General features: G+C 38.0%; 1 protein-coding gene across 2 annotated transcripts in view; it reads left to right on the forward strand.

The window, feature by feature from the left end:
• PRKG1 (protein kinase, cGMP-dependent, type I) overlaps window positions 1–10,291 on the forward strand; it is a 1,321,360-nt gene that overhangs the window by 997,215 nt on the left and 313,854 nt on the right. The gene's annotated exons all lie outside the window — the stretch shown is intronic.

A 10,291-nucleotide genomic window follows, 5' to 3' on the forward strand; every position in this document is an offset into this window, starting at 1 on the left:
CCTAGTCTGCTTACACTCCTCCCCACCCAAATCATTTTGTATGTTGCTGAAGAAAGGATCATCATGGAACACCCTTCTTAACATGTTAGGTTTCTGTTTAGCCTTGCGTCACCTGTCAAAGTAAAAACTTGATCCATAGTTTAATGCCTTCTGTGCTCTGGATCCAAGTTACTCCCATGTGTCATCTATGCTTTAGACACATCAAGAATCTGTATTCCCTTTATTTCTGCAAATATGCCCTCTCCTTCACATGTCCATATGTTTATGCTAGTTATTTCTTTTACCTAAAGAGCCCTAATTACTTTAGGAGGTACTCTGCCTTAATCCTAATCATATTTTAATGTTCACTTAACTTCTCCAGAAATGTTTCTGACTTCCCCATTTGCATAATGTATATCATTTTTTGAACCCCAAAGGAATTGGCTTGTATCTCTTATGACACTGCAACATTCTGCCTTTTTAATAGTCTCTCTGATTTTTTTTTCTAAAAGATAAGGCCCTTGAGGTTGTAAACTGTCATGTTTAAAACTCAGTACAGTAGCTTATTCGTAGTAGAAGATAACATCAGAGAGTATATTGGAATTTGGGGCCCAGCTACGTAGAAAATGTCTTCAAAGCTAGACAAAGATTCTCAATCTGGAATAGTAGAAAATAAGAAAATACACTGATGGTTTTTACTGGTGTATCTGGTAGGGAATTGTTTTGGGGAGAAGGAAGACTGTTGTATTTATAAATCAATTGTTTAATGACAGAGTGTTAAATGTGTTATCTCTTCAATTGCAAGATACTTATAAGTAACCATAAAATATGGGTTTCATAGGTCCATTTTATAGTTAAATAGGGTCAGAGATACTAAGTAATTTGTCCAGGGACATACGGATAGCAAAATTTGGAATAGAACCCAAATCTGTCTGAGTCTCTTGGGTAGACCAATCTCTTTCCATCACTTTAAGACAGAAGCAGCCTTCGCATCATCCATTATGGATGACTGTAAAGGCAATCCTTTCCTACCTCACTAGCAATTAAAGACTCAAGCGGGGGAAATAGGTTATGACACAATTAGAAACCAGTAGTCAAAACTCTTGTGGAAAATAAAAAAAAAAATGAGTTTCATTGTATCATGCAGGTCGTAAATATTCCACACATATACACATTATCTAGCATTTGGGGTTCGTAAAATGCTGTTCTTATATAAGTTTAAAGCATTCCTGCCATACATAGCTAGGTGTGTGCAAATGTATGTATATTTATAAGTATGTTGTTTTGATGAAATTATGCAGAAGTTAATTCATGTGTTCTCTGCCTGAGTCAAGTTGATAGTACTGTATGCGAAAAGTATAAAACTCTTAGAAGGAAACATCACAGTAAATCTTTGTGACTTTGGGTTAGGCAGTGGCTTTTAGAGATGAAACAAAAGCTACAAATTTATACAATCAACTTAATCCAAATAAACACGTTTTGTTCTCAAAATGATTATATCAGTAGAGAGAACAAAACCTACTGAATGGGAGAAAACATCTGATAAGGGACTTGCATTCAAAATATTTGTCTTACTATTCAATAATAAAAAGATAAATAACCCAATTCGAAACTGGAGAAAGAATTTGCATAAACATTTCAGCGAAGACAAAATACAGTTGGTTAATAAGCATATCAAAAGGCTTTAAACATCATTAGTCATTAGAAAAGTGCAAATCAAAACTACAGTAATAGTATGGACTACCAGTTCTTACTAACTAGGTTGATTATAATCAAAACACAGATGAATAACAAGTGTTAGGAATGATGTGGATAAATTGTGACCCTCATACGCTGTGGGAATGTAAAAAGGTGCAGACACTTTTGAAAATAATTTGAGAATTCCTCAAAATATTAAACATACATTTAACATATGATTCAGTAATTCTACTCCTAGGTATATATCCAAGATAAATAAAAACACACACAGACTTCTACATGGATGTCCGTTACAGAATTATGTATAATAGCCCAAACGGAAAGCTACACAAATGTCTATCATGATTAATGAAAAAACAAAATGTGGTGTAGCTACACAATGGGATATTACTCAAACATAAAAAGGAATGAAGTGCTGATACATGCTACAAACTGGATAAACCTTAAAAACAATGTGCTTAAACAAAGAAGCCAGGCAAAAAAGGCCACATACTATATGATTCTATTTGTATGAATTGTCAAGATTAGTCAAATCTATAGAAACAGTAGTAGCTTCATTATTGCTGGAGGCTGGTGTGGTAGGAGTTAGTGGAAATGGGGAATGACTGCTAATTGGTACATGGTTTCTTTTGGGTTGGATAAAAAAATTCTAAAGTTAGATTGTAGTGATGATTGTACAACTCTTTGAATATACTGAAAAACACTAGACTGTACAGTTCAAAAGGCTGAATTTTATGGCTTGTGAATTATATCTCAATGAAGATAACAACTCAGTTATTTGATAAACAACTAATTAGGAAAAACGAGAATTATATTTTTAATTAAGTTTTGACCTGTGTTAGCTACTTATTTATGATTTATAACTGTATTCAAAGTAGTAATCAAATATAATCATTTTTTCTGTACACATTGAATGTTTCCAAAAATAAACGTTAATAAATGCAATGCTTTTTTTTTTTTTTTTTTTTTTTTTTACTTTTAAGTATGGAGTACATGTACGGATTTGTTAGGTAGGCAAACTTGTGTCATGGGGTATTGTACAGATTATTTCGTCACCTAGGTATTAAGTGAATTGCCCATTAGTTATTTTTCTGACCCTCTACCTCCCACCACTCACAACTCTCCAATAGGCCCCAGTGTCTACTCTCCTCTATGTGTCTACGAATTCTCATCGTATAGCTCTCATTTATAAGTGGGAACGAACATGTGGTAGTTACTTTTCTGTTCCTGCATTAGTTTGCTATGAATAGTGGCCTCCAGTTCCAAATGTGTTCCTGAAAAGGACATGATCTTATTTGTTTTTATGTCTGCAGAGTATTCCATGGTATATATGTACCACCTTTTCTTTTATCCAGTCTACCATTGATGGGCATTAGATTGATTCCATGTCTTTGCTATTATGAATAGTGCTGCAATGAACATATGCATGCATGTCTCTTTATGGTAGAATGATTGATATTCCTTTGGGTATCTACCCAGTAATGGGATTGCTGGGTCAAATGGTAATTCTGTTTTTAGATCTTTCAGGAATTGCCACACTGTTTTATATAATAGTTGAATTAATTTACGTTCCCACCAACAGTGTAGAAGTATTCCTTTTTCTCTACAACCACACCAGCACCTGTTATTTTTTGACTTTAATAATTGCCACTCTAATGGGTGTGAGATGATATATTATTGTGGTTTTCATTTGCATTTCTCTAGTGATCAGTGATATTGAGCTTTTTATCATATGCTTATTGCCTGATTCTGTGTCTTCTTTTGAAAAGTGTTTGTTCATGTCCTTTGTCCATTTTTGATGGGGTCATTTGTTTTTATCTTGTAAATTTGTTTCAGTTCCTTATACATGCTGGATATTAGACATTTGTCAGATGCAAAATTTGCAAAAATTTTCTCCCATTCTGTAGGTTGTTTTTCCCTTTGTTTATGTCATCTCTGATTTCTTTGTGAATGTTTTTTTTTTTTTTTCCTTGTAGAGATTTTTCACCTTACTAGTTAGCTGTATTCCTAGGTGTTTTATTTTTTTGCTGTCATTTGGGAATGGGATTGCGTTCCTGATTTGGCTCCCAGGTTCACTGTTAGTGTACAAAAATACTAGTGATTTTTTGTATATTAAATTTGTTTCCTGAGACTTTCCTGAAGTTGTTCATTAGATTAAGGAACTTTGGGCTGAGACTGTGGGTTTTCTAGGTGTAGGATTATGTCATCTGCAAACAGGGATAGCTTGACTTCCTTTCTTTCTATTTGGATGTGCTTTATTTCTTTCTCTTGCCTGATTGCTCTGGCCAGGACTTCTGATACTATGTTGAACTGGAATGGTGAGACACAGCATCTTTGTCTTGTGCTGGTTTTCAAAGGGAATGCTATTAGCTTTTGCCCATTCAGCACAATGTTGTCTGTGGGATTGTCATAGATGGCTCTTATTGTTTTGAGGTGTGTTCCTTCAATGCCTAGTTTATTGAGAGTTTTGAACGTGAAGAGATATTAAATTTTATCCAAAGGCTTTTCGGCATCTATTGAGATCATGCAGTTTTTGTCTCTTGTTCTATTTATATGATGAATCGTAGTTATTGATTTGCGTATGTTGAACCAACCTTGCATCTTAGGGATAAAGCCTACTTGAATGTGATCGATAAGTTTTATGATGTGCTGCTGGATTTGGTTTGACAGTATTTCACTGAGGATTTTTGCATCAATATTCATCATGGATATTGGTCTTTTTTTTTTTTTTTTTTTTTTTCTGTTTTGTCTCTGCCAGGTTTTGGTATCAGGATGATGCTGGCCTCATAGCATGAGTTAGGGAGGGGTCTTTCCTTTCAGATTTTGGGAATAGCTTCAGTAGGAATGGTATCAACTCTCAGCTCTTTTCCTTTGTATATCTGATAGAGTTCAACTCTGAGTTCATCTGGTCCTGGACTTTTTTTATTTTTTTAAGGTTAGTAGCCTATTTGTTACTGCTTCAATTTTGGAGTTCATTATTCGTCTGATCAGGGGTTCAGTTTCTTCCTGACTCAGTCTTGGGAGGGTGTATATATCCAAAAAATTTTCCTATTTCTTCTACATTTTCTAGTGTGTGTGCACAAAAGTGTTCATAATATTATTAGATGGTTATTGTATTTCTGTGAGGTCAGGGAAATATCCTGTTTGTCATTTATAATTGTGTTTAGTTGGATCTTGTCTTTTTTTATTAGTCTAGCTAGCAGTCTATCTAATTTATATTTTAAAAACTCCTGGATTCATTGATCCTTTGAAAGGGTTTTTGTGTCTCAGTCTCCATCAATTCAGTCCTGATTCTGATTATTTTTTGTCTTCTGTTGGCTTTGGGGTTGCTTTATTCTTGCTTCTCTAGTTCTTCTAGTTGTGATGTTAAGTTGTTAATTTGAGATCTTTCTAACATTTTCATGTGAGCATTTTGTGCTATAATTTTCCCCTTAAGACTGCCTTAGCTGTGTCCCAGAGATTCTGGTTGGTTGTGTCTTTGTTCTCATTAGTTTCAAATAACTTCTTGATTTCTACCTTAATTCAATTATTTACTTAAAGTCATTCAGGAGCAGGTTATTCAATTCTCATGTAATTGTATGGTTTTGTAGAATTTTCTTAGTCTTGATCCCTCATTTTATTGTGCTGTGGTCAGAAATAATAGTTGGTATGATTTCAGTTCTTTTGCATTTGCTAAGGACTGTTTTGTGTCTGATTATGTGATTGATTTTAGAATATGTACCCTATGGTGATGTGAAGAATGTATAGTCTGTTGTTTTCGGTTGGAGAGTTCTGTAGAATTTCTATCAGGTCCATTTGATCCAGTACTGAGTTCAGTTTTTCAATATCTTTGTTAATTTTTTGCCTTGATGATCTGTCTAATACCATCAGTGGAGTGTTGAAGTCTCCCACTGTTATTGTGTTGGAGTCTAAGTCTCTTTGAAAGTCCCTTAAGAACTTGCTTTATAAATCTGGGTGTTCCTCTGTTGGGCATGTATATATTTAGGATAGTTAGGTCTTCATGTTGAATTGAACTCTTTACCATTATGTAACGCCCTTCTTTGTCTTTTTAAATTATTGTTGGTTTAAAGTCTGTTTTACCTAAAATTAGTATTGCAACTCTGATTTTTTTCTGTCTTCCATTTGCTTGCTAGATTTTTCTCCATCTCTTTATTTTGAGTCTATGGGTGTCATTGTGTGTAAGATGGGTCTCTTGAAGACAGCATACAAATGGGTCTTGCTTCTTTACCCAGCCTGCCATGTTGTGCCTTTTAATTAGGACATTTAACCTGTTTACATTCAAGGTTAATTTTGATATGTGTGGATTTCATTCTGTCATCATCATGTTAGGCAATTATTATGCAGAATCTTTTGTGTGGTTGCTTTACAGTGTCACTGGTCTGTGTACTTACGTGTGTGTGTGTGTTTTTAGTGGCTGGTAATGGTCTTTCCTCTTCATATTTACAGCTTCCTTTAGGAGCTCTTTTAAGGCATGTCTGGTGATAAATTCCCTCAGCATTCGCTTGTCTGAAAAGGATCTTATTTCTCCTTCACTTATTAAGCTTAATTTGGCCAGATATGAAATGCTGGGTTGGAATTTCTTTTCTTTAAGAATGTCGAATGGCTGGGCATGATGGCTCATGCCTATATTCGCAGCACTTTGGGAGGCCAAGGTGAGTGGATCACCTGAGATCAGGAGTTCAACACCAGCTGGCCAACATGGTGAAAGCCCGTCTCTACTAATAATACAAAAATTAGCTGGGCATAGTGGCATGTGCCTGTAATCCCAGCTACTCAGGAGACTGAGGTAGTATAATTACTGAAACCTAGGAGGCAGAGGTTGCAGTTAGCTGAGATCATGCCACTGCACTTCAGCTTGGGTGACAGAACAAGACTCTGTCTCAATAAATAAATAAATAAATAGCAAAAAGTAAAAAAAAGAATGTTTAATACTGGCCCCCAATCTCTTCTGGCTTGTAGGATTATTTTGAGTGGTCCCCTGTTAGTCTTATGGGCTTCCTTTTGTAGCATATCTGATATTTTTCTTTAGCTGCCTTAACAGTTTTTCCTTTCATTTCAGTTGTGGAGAATCTGATGACTGTGTGTCTTGGGTATGATCTTCTTGTGAATTATTTTACTGAGGTTATCTGCATTTCCAGAAGTTGAATGTTGGCCTCTCTAGCTGGGTTGGAGAAGTTCTCATGGATGATATCCTAAAATATGTTTTCCAAGTTGCTTACATTCTCTATCTCCTTCATGGACACCAGTGAGTTGTAGATTTGGTCTCTTTACATGATCCCATATATCGTAGAGGTTTTGTTCATTCCTTTTGTTTTTTTTTTCCTCTATTTTTGTCTGTCTTATTTCTGAAAGCCAGTCTTAAAGTTCTGAGATTTTTTTCCTCAGCTTGGTCTATTCTGCTATGAGTACTTGTGATTGCATTATAAAATTCTTGTAGCATGTTTTCAGCTCTATCAGGTTGGTTACATTCTTTTCTACACTGACTATTTTGTCTGTCAGCTCCTGTATCATTTTATTGTGATTTGTGTCTTCCTTGGATTGCGTTTCTTGCATCTCAATGATGTTCATTTCTATCCATATTCTGAAATTTATTTCTGTCACCTCATCCTGGTTCACAGCTTTTGCCAGAGGGGTAGTGAAGTCATTTGGAGGAAAGAAGACACTCAGGCTTTTTGAGTTGTCAGAGTTCTTGAGCTGGTTCTTTCTTATCTTTATGGGCTGATGTTTCTTCATGCTTCGAAGTCACTGACGTTTTGATTTTTTTTTTCTTTTATCCTATTTGATGACCTTGAGTGTTTGATTGTGGTATAAGGTGGGTTCCGTCAACTGGCTTTATTTCTGGAATATTTTAGGGACCAACACTTAGCTCCCAACTCCTAGACTGTGTGCTGTAACTCTGGGGTACTTTTATCAGCCCCAAACTTTGTTCTCTGTCTCCTTGAGGTTAGGGATCCATTGTCCTGGTGGTGCTGAGATGCTCCTGGACCACTGTTCACTATACTCCAATGGGTAGTGTCAGCAAAAGTGTTTTATAGTGCAGTGGCAGTGGGATCCATCCTCATTTATACATTCCAGCAGCAGCGGCAATGTGGTGGGGTGCACACTTGTTGGCTGTAGCAGGGTGCTAGCAGGTGCCAGGGTACCTGCCTCCACACAGGCAGTCACCAAAGTGGTGGAGGCAGCATGGCTCAAAGGGGAGGGCAGGAGGTCCCTGATGGCAACTGTACCCATGGTTGTGCTGGTGGTGTTGTTAATATGGGGATGGAACACTGGTGGCCGTAGGTCTGTGTACACTCTTTGTGTGCTGCAAGCAGGGTTGGTAACTCAGGGAGAGGGTTGGTCTGCTGTTCTCGGTGCCTAATATTACTCCCAAACCAGTGTTGGCAAGGGTGGGGCACTGGCAGGCATGGGGCTGGCTGGTGTTTCCTGCCAAGGCTTTGACTACAATGGTGGTTCAATAGGGGATTAGGGCAGAGTGCAGTGCTGGTGGGGCAAGGAAGGTTACCCTCCAGGCCCCTCATCACTACCCGCTATACACACTGCTGGCAAAGCTATGTGGGAAGTGGCCATGGGGAGGGAACCGGCGGGCTGGTGTACGGCAGGGTGGCAGTCACACTGAAGCTCTCTACCAGTCAGGCATAGTCTGCCTGTGAAAGACCGATGATGTGGGCCCCCAGGGCACCTGAGGCTGCACTGTAAGCAGGTGTGGCCATGCTGGGGCCCCAGGAGGGGACAGCAGACCAAGGAGTGCTTAGATTGGACGAGCCCCATTTGATGGGCAAGAACCACCCTGCAGAGTTTAGGTCCCACAGTTCCTCTAGGGTTAAAGTCTCCTAAGGAAGCAAGTCGAGCCTCGGGGACGGGCATTCCTGGCTGTGTTCCTCTACAGACACTCCCACACCAAACCCTCTGGGCTCTGCATCAGCTAATGTACTGCACCTTCCACTTCTCTAAGCAGCTCTCCCTGCCAACTGAGTGTCTGTGGTGGTTAAGGGGCATCCTGCTGAGATTCCAGAAGCCCATGGAAAGAACAGCTTGCTCCTTGCTAGCTCAACTCACCTATTTCCCCAGAGTTGTTGGGGGTCAGGAACAAGTCCAGCTGCAAAGTAGCCCTCTGCCGGATTCCCAGTTTTCTGCCCCCAGCCAAGCTGCTGTGTCAAATGCAGTTCTTTTAAAGGAAAAATAAATTTGCCAAAAATTAGGGGCACCTATCTGAAAAGTGATTGGCCACATATGTAGATCTGGAGAAAGATAAGGAACTCACAGTCACTTACGTTAAGAAATACACAATTACAGACACATTATCCACCTTGTGCAATGTGAGAGGATATATGTGATCTTAGACACAGAAGAGAAATGCATTGGGAACCTAAAGAAAGAAAACTTCTCTGTAAGGCATGTTACAAAGGGTGATGTGAGAAATTACTTGGGATAAGTATATGGTAGAAATATTTTGTAAGAGGAATGCATCATTGAAGACATTATGCAGTTCAAAATTTGTGTAATTCAGAACTAATTTTAAAGATTGACCGGTGTTATTACTTACAAGCTAAAGTGGAATTGGTAAATGCAATACTATAAACAAAGATTATTATTGATTTCTGATTTTTTGAAATGATTTAGTTATTGGCAAAATATTTCTTTTGGGAGATTCACATTATTTTAAATCTTGAGTATAAAGTGAAAGTTTAATAATGTTTCTTATTATACTCTATGAAGTATGCACAATTTTAAGTAGCTCAGTTGTTCCTGTGTGATAGGCAACAGGATTTCACCAATAGGAATATAGCAGGTAGATGACTTTTTGTAATACCTATAGATGCAGCATTGCAAGGTGTACTTCAAATAGTTATTAAGAAATAATTTCGTTTATATACTTTAGGTATCTCTGACTGGAAAGTGCTACAATGTAACTCTTTTGTGTGTGTGTGGTTTAAACAACACAGATTTATAGTTTTAACAGTTCTGCAGGTCAGAAGTGTAACACAGTTCTCACTGGGCTCAAATCAAAGTGTCAGCATGACTACATTCCTTACTGAAGACTTTGGGGGAGATCCATGTTCTTGCCTTTTCCAGTTTCTACAGGGCACACACATTCCTTGGTTGTGATCCCTTTCCATCTTCAAAGTCAGCAATGGTGGGTGGAGACCTTCTCATGCTGCCATCTCTCTGGTTCTCCACAGCTGAAAAAGGTTCTCTGGGTTTTTTTGTTTGTTTGTTTTATTTTTATTATACTTTAAATTCTAGGGTACATGTGCACAATGTGCAGGTTTGCTACATACGTATACATGTGCTATGTTGGTGTGCTGCACCCATTAACTCGTCATTTACATTAGGTAAGTCTCCTAATGCTATCTGTCCCCCCTCCCCCCTCCCCACAATAGATGCCAGTATGTGATGTTCCCCTTCCTGTGTCCAAGTGATCTCATTGTTCAATTCCCACCTATGAGTAAGAAAATGCGGTGTTTGGTTTTCTGTTCTTGCAATAGTTTGCTGAGAATGATGGTTTCCAGCTGCATCCATGTCCCTACAAAGGACATGAACTCATCCTTTTTATGGCTGCATAGTATTCCATGGTGTATATGTGCCACATGTTCTTAATCCAGTCTGTCAC

Source organism: Colobus angolensis, unplaced genomic scaffold, assembly GCF_000951035.1.
Source record: "Colobus angolensis palliatus isolate OR3802 unplaced genomic scaffold, Cang.pa_1.0 Scaffold177, whole genome shotgun sequence".
Taxonomy (NCBI): domain Eukaryota; kingdom Metazoa; phylum Chordata; class Mammalia; order Primates; family Cercopithecidae; genus Colobus; species Colobus angolensis.